This window comes from Pinus tabuliformis, chromosome 8 (assembly GCF_031772625.1).
Source record: "Pinus tabuliformis cultivar Carrire ecotype Pingquan chromosome 8, CPIR1, whole genome shotgun sequence".
Lineage (NCBI taxonomy): Eukaryota > Viridiplantae > Streptophyta > Pinopsida > Pinales > Pinaceae > Pinus > Pinus tabuliformis.
Window position 1 is genome coordinate 488,340,920 of NC_142294.1, and position 14,416 is coordinate 488,355,335.

At 35.1% G+C, this 14,416-nt stretch overlaps 1 pseudogene; it reads right to left on the bottom strand.

Annotated features, from left to right (window-relative positions):
• Positions 1–11,193: 11,193 nt before the first annotated feature.
• LOC149236208 (cinnamoyl-CoA reductase 1-like) overlaps positions 11,194–14,416 on the bottom strand; it is a 142,559-nt pseudogene continuing 139,336 nt past the window's right edge.

Genomic DNA, 14,416 nt, shown 5'->3' on the forward strand with positions numbered 1-14,416 from the left:
GATACCAACGGAGTCGTTTAACAAGGCAGAGGAATAGGAGGAATTGCCTTGTTCGTCAAAAGTGGTTGGAATTTAGATAAAAAAAAATTCAAAAATCTTTATAGATGCAGTATTTGAATCATGTTTCTATGAATTTATCATTATCAAAAAATCTAAAACACCTAAATATTTTTAAATTTAACAATTATAACTTCATTTTATAAAAATCCTTGTCAATTTTTCTCTAAATATATCCAGAATTTTCATAACTTTCTACCAACCTGTCATATACGGTTGAGGAGGTAGCGTTAAGTACAGACTTGTGGAGCCTGACACCTCTGGATGCGCAGTGGTTCAAACCTCGACGTAAACGTACATTAAAATAGTTAAAAATTTCCTGTCGCTTTCTCTTTATGGTGTTGCAATGTCAAAACGGAGCTACGGAGATTAATATGACGCAATTTTGGAGATAATGTCGGTGCAGTTTTATGAAGATAAACTTTTCTTGGTGGTTTGAAGGAACCTTCCCATTTCGAAAAAAAAAATGGTTGCAAGAATGTTGTTAGACAGACAGGTGTTTTTGTAATATTTTATGATTTTAAAATTCAAACTTATGAACGATATTGATAGACTTAGAACTAAAATCCCAAAAATATTATTATATAATTAGAAGAAATAAACGAGGATAAAATTTTGTTCATACTTACTTTACGATAAAGCTTTGTTCAGGTTCTATCAAAATCTCTGTATAATATTTTATGATTTTAAAACTCAAATTTATCAATGATATTGATAGGCTTAGAACTAAATTCCTAAAAGTATTATTATATAATTAGAAGAAATAGCCGAGGATAAAATTTTGTTCATACTTACTTTAGGATAAAGCTTTGTTCAGGTTCGATTAAAATCTCTGTTTATGATTCGACAGAAAAACAGTTTATTAGTTTTAACGCAGCTACGCTTCAATATTCTAAATTCTTGGATTTAGAAATATTGACTTTATTGTTAAAGTTTATGAGAATAGATATAATTTTTTTTAATTTATAATTTATTTATGCAAAAATTTAAGTTTTTAATTGTTACATCCATTTAAATTACTAAAATTGAAATCAAATAAATTAATAATTATAAGTATAAGATTTCAATTTGCAACATTCCAATTTAGTTAGTTTTGAAAAGTGTTATATCAATTTGAACAGTTCAATTTCATTTCGTTAGATTTTAATATTGGTGGTAGAAATTATATTTTCAGTATAATTTATCACTTTGAGCCAATAATATTTCATGGAATATTTTAAAATACTAAAATATTTTTTAGTAATAATTATTATTGAAATTTATTATAAAAATAGTTATATTTTTTTTGTTTTTTAATTAAATAAATTAATTAAAACAAATATTATATAAATCTGAATTATAATAACATATAAACCAGATTTATAATTTTTTTGAATATGTGTTATTAATAAGCCAAAACATCATTATATGAAAGTGAATTTCCGTGATAAACAAATAGTTAAGCAAATATTAAATACCACATAAAAAGTCAATAATTTTACGAGGGAATCTTCTATCTTGAGGATATGGCTTATGAATATAGTAATATTATCTTGGATATCAATAGCAGTTCCCCATTTTCGTCAATAGCAGTTTCCCATTTGAAAGGTCGATCACCTTCCTCAGCAATGGTTAAGTTTAATGTGTATGTATATATTTTTTTATTATTTAAAAATTTAACATTGTTATTTTCTAAATAGTGTTTTTATAATATTTTTTTTTTATTTTAAAATTTTTATATTAAAAAATAAATATTGATTTTAGATTTTTTTCATTCATATGGTTATCAAAATGTATTTAGGGTTAATCATGTCTTTATTTTTGAGTCAATTTTTTAATGTATCTATTGTGGTTTTAAATGTTAATGTAATTTTAATTATAAATTTATTGGAATGATATTTTCAAAATTTTAGTTTAACTATTAATAATTATTAGGTGAAAGGTTGATATTTAACTTATTTTGAATATTTTAGAGTATTTTTAATAGTAATTATAGATAAAAGATTGAGATTTATTTAAAAAAATTGTTGGAAAAATAGATAGGTTGAATTAAAGTTTTCCAAATTTTAATTTAATTATTAATAAATATTAGGTAAATGGTAGGGATTTAACCTATATAGAATATTTTAGAATATTTTTAATAGTAATTATAGATCAAGATTTTGATCTACCTAGAAAATATTTATGTTGTTTTTGCCTTTTCAATTAAATTGATCAATTAAAAAAAATGTGATATGACCATAACTTATGGTTTTTTTTAATATGTGATACTTGCAAGCACAACACCTATTTAAAAGGTAAAAGTATCCATAGTAAAATAGAGTGACTCTCCGTAGCTGAAAAATCTTATTAATTTAGAAGATAAATAAAAATAAAACTCCACAATTAAAAATGTCATGTTATTTATATATATATATATATATATATATATATATATAAACATATATATATAGAGAATATTATAATGCTTTTTGATATACAAGGATATATGACTAAATTATTAATTTGAATATAAAATATGTTTATAATTTCAAATAAATAATAATTTTAATTTGTAGAAAATTAATATATAACCGTAACACTTTTATTATTTACATGATATGCTCAGTGAATCTTTAAAATGATGAAAAACTCTAAATCAGATATAATTGATTATATCTTTATCACTTATTATAAATCACATGATACCTTGTTTAGTGTGCAAAGTGATGGAATTAGGAAGACTCGCGAAGTGAGCTTGATCATATCATTCATAAATATAGAAATTTATATGAGTGACAATTGTAGATTTTACAGCAAATGTCATTATCTTTTCCATTAAATCTACTGACCTCTATTGACACCCCACCGACTGAAGCCGACTAGCCATCATGTGAACAAGCATCGGGCGACATGATTATTCTAACAAAATTCACCTTAATCACGACAACCTAAACTTTAAAGTGCCTATTCGTCTCAGTCTCAGCTAAACCTTACAACAGTACAATAAAAAATTGATAAGGGGGCTTTCATATTTTACTGTTGATTTTACACAACACAACTCTCTTCAGCAAACACAGTGTTGTAGAAATTCCTATCTATGAACACTCCACTAGATAGTATCTGCACCACACAGGTATCACGATCAACCCAAAGTTCTTCAGCAGAGACTCAGTTGCAGACACTCTTATATGCCAAAACTCCACTCGATATTATATGTGCCACACAAGCGTTATGGTCGACACAATCTTCATCAACGGACACTCAGTTGCAGACACTCTTATCTGCCAACAATCCACTAGATACTATCTGTGCCACACAGGCACCACAGTTGACAAAATATTCATCAGTGGACACTCGGTTGATACACTCTTATCTGCCAACACTCTAGTGGATCTATCTACGCCACAGAGGCATCACGTTTGACACGATCTTCATTAGCGGACACTCGGTTGTAGACACTCTTATCTGCCAACATTCCATTGGATCACTCTTTGCACCACACAGGCATCACGGTCGACACAAGATTCTTCAACGAACACTCTGTTGCAGACACTCCTATCTACCAACAGTCCACTAGATCACTCTTTGTGCCACACAGGCATCATGGTCGACACAATCTTCATCAGTGAACACTCGGTTGTAGACACTCCTATCTGCCAACACTCGATAGGATATTATCTAGCCACATAGGCGTCATGGTCAACACAATATTTATCAGAAGACACTCAGTTGCACACACTTCTATCTGACAACATTCCACTAGATCTACACCACACATACATCACAATATTCTTCAACAGACACTCGGTTGCAGACACTCTTATCTGCCAACACTCCACTAGATCTATCAATGCCACACAAGTGTCACAGACGGCACAACCCTCTTCGACAGACACTCCACTAGAAACAACACTTTCCAACAACTTCAACAACAGGGTAGACTCCACTTCCCCTTCACAACTACTGAGCCCTCCTCTGCCTCTTCACACCACAGAGCCCACAACTGTGCACAACATTGAGGTTACATCTATGGCTCTGAGAAAACATGGTCACACATTTCTAGGCTCACACGCATTCCCTCTTCCAACAATGTTGGACCTCACACAACTCCACGAGCTCTACAAGGTGGTCTCCCAATAGCTCATTAGAGCTTTGTCTACAACGAAAAATCAACAAGATGGAAATACCCACACATCGGTTGATCTACACAAGATATTCATTACATGATACACAATGAACAACAGTTGCAACTACCACAGGCTGCAACCATCCTCGGCACAACATGGGCATAATCCATGACTTTACACACTCCAGGTTGTGGCTCTCAACTACAAGAGGCCCTCCCTCTCCTTCGCTAGAACTCTGCAGGCAACAACTCTATTCCATGGCTTGAAGGCTTCTTAAATAGTCTGCACTCTGTATGTTTCTTCAACACACAGATCCATTTCTCACAAATGAAAATGCCCAAGATCCCACGCAACAGGAGAAACAATTCTTACAACAAACCCTGCATAGTCCTCTATGGCTTCATGGTTTCCTTAATTCTCACCACACTTCCATGCACCAATTTTCCATGCTGCCTCTCTTGCTCATATCAGAGAAAAAGTTGAACAAAAAAAAAAACACTTGCTAGACAAGCGCTCTACTCTCCACGGCTCTGTTAACATAAATTTTCTTCTAAGCAGTGGTAGTGGCAGCTTCTTTAAAGCTAGGGTTTTCATTTGAGTTACCACTAACCCTTGTCACATCCAAGTATTTGGTGTTGTAGAAATTCCTCCGAGAGGCATTAGAAGGGAGGCTAGATCGAGTTATGATGACGTTCTTAGTACTTGACCAAGATTTCGCCACACTAGTCTCGCTGCTATGGTTGGCCCTTGGGGTAGCAAAATTAGTCTTTGCCCTGGTGCTCCTCAAAATCCTCGCTGCATTATCATAAGCCCTCGCAACTTCTTAAAAGGTGGTCGCCACAATTAGGGCTTTGTGACTCCATGCATGGTAAATCAGTTTCTTCAGTGAGGACTGCACAACCAATGCTTTTCCAACAATTCTCTTCTGAACTTCACTCTCCACAAAAAATATGTCTCATGTGCTTTGCTCCACTGCTACGATACTTAATCTACTCTGACACCTCCATCGTCGGCTTCTCTACTCACTCCCTAGGCATGTCTTCTTGCCTTTATTAGAGAGAGAGCGGAGACTCAAACTCATAAACACAACACTGAACTGAGAACTCCACAACTTACTTCCATTCATCAATTAAACAGGTATTTATACAGGATGAAGAAACTTCTGGAGATCGATTGGGGCAATGGCTTCTTTAGGAAGCTTTCCCCATTGTCAATGATTTCTAGAAACTGCATTTAAACCTTTCTGTTGAATTATGACTGCGGTTAATTGGAATTAGTTCTAGTTCCTTCCAACACTCCCCCTTAATTCCAACTATATAACAAACATATTCTTAACTCATATGCCTGCTAGTCTAAGTACCAGCTAGGCTTACAACATAATTTGGATTTTCTACAATGCACAACTTACTTCTACACATTTCAAATTTAGCCTTTCCAAGAGGCTTGGTGAATATGTCAGCCACATTTTCATTTGTATTACAATATGCTAAGTCAATTTCTTTTGATTGCAATTTTTCTTATACAAAATGATGTTGTGTGTCAATGTGTTTTGTCCTTGCATGATATATAGGATTGTTTGCCAATTTGATAGTGCTTTGATTGTCACATCCTATTACTGTAGGTGTTTCTCCAACATCTTCAAGTATCCTCCTAAGCCATATTGCTTCACAGGTAGCACTGCATAATGCTTTATACTCAGCTTCAGTGGATGACAATGAAATAGTTGGCTGTTTCTTATTGCTCCATGATATTGGTCCTGAACCAATATTGAACACGTATCCAATAGTAGATTTCCTATCATCTAGATTTCCAGCCCAGACAGAATCAGAATAACCTGCCAATTCAACATCAAATTCATCAATATACACAATACCAAAATTAAGTGTTCCTTTCAAATATCGAAGACTTTCTTTGCTAGTTTCCAGTGGCTTTCACAAGGCTTAGCCATGAACTGGCTAAGTATGCTGACAAAATATGATATATCTCGCCTGGTAGTGGTGAGATAGTTCAGACTTCCCACCCGTTGACGGTACATAGTTCCATTCACCTCTTTGGTTCCATCATCACTGCACAATTTGACATTTTGTTCTAAAGGAGTAGATGTTGCCTTGCATTCAATCCTATTGAATCTTTTAAGGATTTCTCTTGTATATTTGCTTTGTGTGATTAGTGTCTTACCAGATTCTCTCCAAACTTCAAGACCTAAACAATAATGCAATTCACCAAGATCCTTCATCTCAAATACATGTGACAACTGATTTTTAAATTCTTCAATCAACTTGCATGCATTTCCTATTATGATATGATCATCAACATATACCGATATTAAAGCAACATTCTTGCCTTCATCTTCCTTGATGTATAAGTTAGTATCATTTTTGCTTCTCATAAAACCTTTCTCATAAAAGAAAGAATCAATTTTCACATACCATGATCTTGGTGCTTGTTTCAAACCATATAAAGCTTTCTTTAACCTGCAAACCAGATGCTCCTGTCTCCGTTTTACAAACCCTTCAGGCTGTACTAGATAAACTTCTTCTTTTAACTCACCATTCAAAAATGCAAATTTGACATCTAACTGATGCATTTTCCAATTATATTTTGTAGCTAATGCAATCATGATTCTAATTGTGTTCAACTTAGCTATAGGTGCAAAAGTATCTTCATAATCAATTCCCTCCTTTTGTGAATATCCTTTTGCAACCAATCTACCTTTATGTTTATCAATACTTCCATCAACATTAAATTTAGATTTATAAATCCATTTGCATCCTATGGGAAATTTGCTTTTAGGCAATTCTGTTAATTCCCATGTGTCATTCTTCAATATAGAGTTATATTATTCATTCATTGCATCTCTCCATTCTTCATATTCTTTAGCTTCCTCATAGCTTGAAGGTTCTACAACATTCATAACAAGAGACATTAATGCATAATCTTTATACTTTACAGGTACCTGACTTTGACATGATGACCTTCTTGGAGTTTTACTACTTTCAACTTTATTTTGGCTTCGTAGAGTCTCCTCTCCTCTCTTTGGAGTGTCATCACTGCTTGATGCTACTTGCTCTTGAACTTGTACTTGTTCCTGTGCTTGTTCTTGTTCAACACTTGTATTCGATTTGAAATTAATCATCAATATCATGCCATACACTAGTATTATTTATTTTATCACCTTCATTTGCATTCTCATGGAACACCACATCCCTACTTGCAAGCAGTCTATGAGTACTGGGATCAAACAACTTACATGCTTTCTGATTATCACAATAGCTAATAAATATGCACTTAATTGACTTTGCATCAAGTTTTCTTCTTTCATCTTTTGGAATATGAGCAAATGCATTGCAACCAAAAACTCTTAAATGGCCCACTTTTGGTTTGTACCCATAAAATGTTTCAAAAGGTGTTTTAAGTTCTAAACTTTTGGTTGGACTCCTATTTTTCAAATAAAAAGTAGTATTAATGGCTTCAGCCCAAAAAACCTTAGAGATATTTTTACCTTGAAGTATACTACGTGCACATTCAACTAGTGTTTTGTTTTTCCTCTCAGCAACTCCATTTTGCTGAGGTGTATGTGGCACTATAAATTGTTGCAGAATCCCATTGCTTTTACAATATTGATTAAATTCTCTTGATTTGAATTCTCCCCCTTGATCAGATCTCAAAATTTTGATGTAACTACCAGTTTGTTTTTCCACCATACTCTTAAATTCTTTAAAGTAATCAAAAACATCACTATTCTTACTTATGAAATAAACTCATGTATACCTAAATCTATCATCCACAAAAATAAGAAACTACCATGCTCCACCAATAGATCTAGTTTGCATAGGTCCACATACATCAGTATGAATTAGTTCATGTATTTCCCTTTGCCTTTTTTCTTTATGTATAGGAAATTCCTCCCTATGTTGCTTGCCAAGTACACATGCTTCACATTCAACATGATCATTCTTCAAGACAGGAAGACCTTCAACCATTGTGTTCTTTTGAAGTAGTATTAAATCTTTGTGATTTAGATGTCCATACCTTTGATGCCATAATTCTACTGTTGATATTGTTGTAGATGCCAATGCTTGATGAATTTTCCTGGTCACATCCAACTTATACAAGCCTCCAACTCTGGTTCCTGTGGCAATAACCTTGTACTGATCTCGAATGTCTTTTACTACACAGTGTGATTTAACAAATTCCACGTTCAAATCTTGGTCAATAATAGTAGAAACATAAATTAAATTATTTTTGATATCAGGAACATACATCACATTATGGATCTATTTCTCTTTTCCATTAGGCAAATTCACACCTATTACTCCATAACCTTGAACTTTAAGTGATCTGATATCTCCTAGACAAACATATGTTCCATCAATGTTTTCATAATATTCATCAAACCACTCCTTATTACAAGACATATGGAGTGATGCACCAGAATCAATGAACCAAGCATTCTTATCATCATTTTCGATAGATAATGCAGCATCAGAAACAGACAATTTAAGATTTTTGAATCCATCATTGATTGAGGTATCCTTGTCCACAAGATTTCCATTATGTCTTCTATTTCTTTGCCTAGACTCATTATATTTCCTTTTATAACAATCTTTAGAATGATGCCCAGGTTTGCCTACAATAATAACACTCATCATTTCTCTTATGGATTGGAAATTTAGACTGTGTCATACCTTTTTTTTTTGCTTGAAACTTGACTCCTTTGTTCTTGTCCCATGGCTTGCCTCTATATGGATATTTGCCCTTAGCCACTAATGCCAAATCCGAACTGCTAGAGCCCAAATTAAAGCTCTTCATCCTCTCCTCCTCTTGTAGAAGAATTCCTGTCAATTCATCAAATGTAGGGGGTTTCTCTCTAGCTGCAAGACTTGAAACAGAAATTTGATAATCTTGCACTAAGCCATTTAATGTGATGGTGACTAAGTCAGTACTAGACAACTTTTCACCAATATCTCCTAACTTATCACTTAAATCTTTGACACGAGATATGAAATTGCCTATATTTTCATTTGCTTCCATTTTTAGAGATAAAAGCGTAGTCTTCAAAAACAAGATCCAGTTTGTATTTGTTGTTTCATACAAACCCTTCAACGTATGCCATGTTTCTTTTGATGTCTTGCAATCTCTGATGTGAGGAATAATGTTGTCCTTTATGGACATACACAGCAACACCTTTGCTTTTGTCTCCCTTCTCTCCCAATCTGGAATAGAAACTACAACAGTGGGTTTGGGCTCATCCCCACTCACAATAAACCATAAATTATTACCTTCTAAAATATTCATTAACTTGAATTTCCAATTCACATAATTTCCTCCATCAAGTTTGGTGGATTCATTCATATAAATATCAGGCAACAAATTTGCCATGATGAAAAAGAACTTTCTCCAATCACCAAAATGCAAATTTTTTCTTTTTTCTTTCACAACTTCAATAACAACCCGAGGGAACCATATATCTTGCTTGAGTTCTGAAATTTCAGTAATTCGTTAAAAAAGTCAAAACCAGAGACAACCATATATCTTGCTTGCATTCTAAAATTTCAGTAATGCAAAAGCTAGCTATATCATGGAGAAACCTCGAATACCAATTCTATGGCAAACTACATAAGACCATACTAAACAGGAAATATTTCGGTGTTGTTGTAATAAACTCAGCAGACATACATAACAACAATATTTTTTATTAAAATTGGAACAAAACAATGGAGCCGGCCACGGAGGGGGATTCGTCCTTTCTGGCAACTGTCCAGGAGCCTTAACTTTTGCTGATCCAACAAAATCTGGAAATGCTCACTTCAATGCTTTCTCGTTCCAATTATGCATCAACATCATCTACTACAAAATCAGATAATGTAGAACTAGATTCTAAAGCAGAATGCATAATGAGAAATGACAGTTATAAAACCGAATGAAAACTTGCACACAATCCTTCGTCCAGGATTTCCCTGCACCAGAGTTTTATCTGCTACAAACAAACTTCTTTGCAACACGGGAAAGGACTCAAGCAAATTTCTCTGCAACAGATATCTCACACTAGCTACACACAGGAAATAACTTACTCAAACTTCTTCGGCACGCTCACCATCAGCACGCCGTTCTCCAAGCTCACAGCACAACCAGCTCTCCCAATCTCTGTCTGCAGTCTCTTTGCAGCAACACTTCACTGGCACACCCTTACACGTTTTCAGCAACTTCGGTTGCACCAAAACTGTCACAGCCGTGTGTTCGATCCACGCTCACTGCACCACTTGCAACAAAACACTTTCAACACTTAACACAGCTCACAGCTCCTTTGCTCGACTCCTCTGCAACACACAACGATATTTCACTCACTCTGATCGCTCACCTCAAACACACGGAGCGTGGGAATATTACACACACCACTGAGCCTCACACAGAGCTCTGATACCATATCAGAGAGAGAGCGGAGACTCGAACTCATAAACACAGTACTGAACTGAGAACTTCACAACTTGCTTCCATTCATCGATTAAACTGGTATTTATACAGAATGAAGAAACTTCTAGAGATCAATTGGGGCAATGGCTTCTTCAGGAAGCTGTCACCGTTGTCAATGATTTCTAAAAACTGCATTTAAACCTTCTATTGAATTATGACTGTGGGTAGTTGGAATTAGTTCTAGTTCCTTCCAACAGACTTCGCCACCAAACACCCGATTTCCTTCTTGAGCTCCTCTTTCCCATGTAGCCTTCTCGACCACTGTTTTTCCAGAGTAGTACCAGTTCTTTGTCTCCTTGCAAATAGTCAAGGTTTCTCCAACAATTCTCATCCACAAGAGAATCATAATCCCTATTTGGGTCCATGTAAACTGCCCCAGTGGAGGAAGTGAACACCACACGGCGCACTGCAGCCACTGCACAAGCACCCAGGACGTTCTTTGTCCCATTCACAGCTGGCCCCACCATTTCTTCGGGATCATCTGTGACGGGAGAAGAAACATGGAAGACTCCTTGACATTCAATGATGGTATTCAAAAGGCTGTTGTAGTCCATAAGATCTGCTTTTACCAATATCAACCTCTGTTCTGCACCTTCCAGCTGATTGAGATGAGCATTCTTCTGATCCTTTGGTTGGAATCAGATATTAGGAACATCGATGCCATCAAGTTAACCACATCACCATGGTGGAGAACACTCTCGACACATAAATAGCAGTATGAAGCTGATGGGATATCGTAAACCAGGGCGCTTCCACTTGTTGCTGCTCTCCATGGCCTCCATACAATACGTAGCTCGAGGTGTGTGTCATGCTCGGCCACCATACAATGCACAGTGCTCTCAGGTGGATCACATCAACGGGGCAACGAGACTCATTGACTCTTCACACTGCTCAACATCACCGAGCTTACTCAAACTAGCTCTAATACCGGTTGATGGAACTGGGAAGACTCACTGAAGTGACCTTGATCATTTCATTCATAAACATAGAAATCTATACAAATCTGTTGGAAGAATCACCGCACCTCCATAGAATCCGTAATTTTCACCCTGGGGATCCTAGTTACTGGCTTGTAATGTTTACCAAAACTTGCGGGTTTTGGTGTAACGGCAAACCTCCACATGGTATCAGAGCTTGGACCTAGGTTCGATTCCCCCAAGTTGTGTTTGAGGGGGGGGTGTTGGAAGAATCACCACACCTCTATAGAATCCGTAATTTCCACCCTGGGGATCCTAGTTACTGGCTTGTAATGTTTACCAACACCTGCGGGTTTTGGTGTAACGGCAAACCTCCACATGGTATCAGAGCTTGGACCCAGGTTCGATTCCCCCAAGTTGCGTTTGAGGGGGGGTGTTGGAAGAATCACCGCACCTCTATAGAATTCGTAATTTCCACCCTGGGGATCCTAGTTACTGGCTTGTAATGTTTACCAACATCTGCGGGGCAAAGTAACTAGGATCCCCAGGGTGGAAATTACGAATTCTATAGAGGTGCGGTGATTCTTCCAACACCCCCCCTCAAACGCAACTTGGGGGAATCGAACCTGGGTCCAAGCTCTGATACCATGTGGAGGTTTGCCGTTACACCAAAACCCGTAGGTGTTGGTAAACATTACAAGCGAGTAACTAGGATCCCCAGGGTAGAAATTACGGATTCTATAGAAGTGCGGTGATTCTTCCAACAAAATCACAGTGACAGATTCTACAACAAATGTCATTATTTATTCATTTAAATCTACCGACTTTTGTCAACTCCCCGTCGATTACCACCTACTAGCCGTCATGGGAAGAGGCATCGGGCAGTGTGATTATTCTAACACAGAGCCGTCGAGCATTGTATCAAACTTTGGAGCGATAGTGAACGTATTTTATTCCTAAAACACAAAAATCTTCTTGATTTCATGTGCGGTATTGAAGTCGATAGTATATGTTCTTAACCTTTATTTGATTAATTATATATAATGTTTATATCTTTGTAAACATGAAATTTGACTGAGTGTCGTGATAGCCAAGTTGGGATTAACGGGAGACGGAGTCAGCAATGACGACACATAAAAGCTGATGTGGGAGAGGAAATAAAAGATCAAACATTCGACATTTCATATTGCTCTTATTAAAAAATATATTTTGAATAATGTTTTCATGGTAAGAGAAAAGGATGGGTTTATTCTTATACCTGTTTTGGCCACCTATTTCGTAATGATAGGCAATGTTATATATAAAATAGTGAGCAATTTTAAAAGAAAACAACTAGGAATGAAAAAAAGATTTGATTGATGAAACTGTATATTAATTATTTGTTTGTTGATTATAAATGTTTTTTTAATTGAAAGATAATGATATAATTTTTTAGTAATACTATAATATTTTTAAATATATAAAAAAATTTCAGGTGAAAATCATATAATTAAAATTTATAATCCAAAATACAAAACATAAAAAAATATACAGCACGAAAAAAGTTAAAAATTATATATATAAACATTTTGAGAGCTTATTTATAATATATGAATATTACATTTATCTATGGGGATTTTAGGTTTGATGGATGTGGGTGAGTACATTTGATATATCCATAGATTGTTTTTCTATTCAATTTATCAAATTTAAACAACCAGATTAAAACATGTAATTGATATACACGGATAAGTGTATATAAATCACATACTGTAACATGCTTATCATAAAAGTTTACATAAAACTCATATATCTACTAAGTTAAATATATATTAGTTAAAACCAAAAACTATTTTGATCAATTTCTAATTAATTTAGTTTTTCATCTTTCCCTTTAGTTCTCTATTGTGAATACGGTGGTGATTGGATGGGAGGGGATTCGACACATAACCAAGAGTTAGACCACAATTCTCTACCCTGTCGGTGTCACTTGTGCCCGAGAAATTCATTGCCATAACATCCCTTGGAACATCAAAAATAAAAATAAAACTACGTAGCTCTATACATGAAAACGATGAAAACTGCACGTTCTCTGCCATATCAGAGAGACTAAAGGATTCCTTATTCTCTGTCATATGAGAGCACACAATCTCCCCTGCACAACAGCTGCTTGGCACATGTACACAAAATCGGAAAGTAATAAGTGTGGAGATGAAGAAATAATGCTTACAAGAGAAAAAGTTTGTTTCCTTGACGACGATTATGAACGAGGAATAACTAACTGTGGCCAAAGATGGGGACCTTATTTGCAAGACTAAATTGCAGAGGTAGAAACATGTCATTACATTCCACAGACAGACTCTCGGCAAGGCTCGACAAGACGGTAATTTGGTTGTCTTTCTTGACTACTGTTGACTCGGTATGCCTTCTCACCTTTACTTTCATGATTATGCATGCACCATGATCTAATATTTCTATATAGATATACGGATGCCAAGAGGAGCTTCGCTCTTTTGTTTTGATTTATCTTTTCTTTCGCAATTGAGTACATTAATAAATGGGCTGAAGTATGCAAAATTTTATATAAATATGAATACCTTTTGCGTAGAGAAATAAGTTGTGGTAATTTTCTTTGAATTATTTTCATTTTGTATAAAACGTTGTGATATTCAAGTATGGATGTTCTCACTTAGTTCATTCATGGAAAGACACATTCCTTTTATTGAAAACTTTCTTAGGGAGTTAGATTGAGGAGCATAGATTGGTGTGATATTCTTGGCCTTTAATTTATGCATAGTTCATTACTTATATTGTGTTTTAAGATGGGTGGTAAATGTGTTTATTTTATTATTTACAATGGGAATGTAGTTCGATTAAAATTTTGAACCCATAAATACCCTA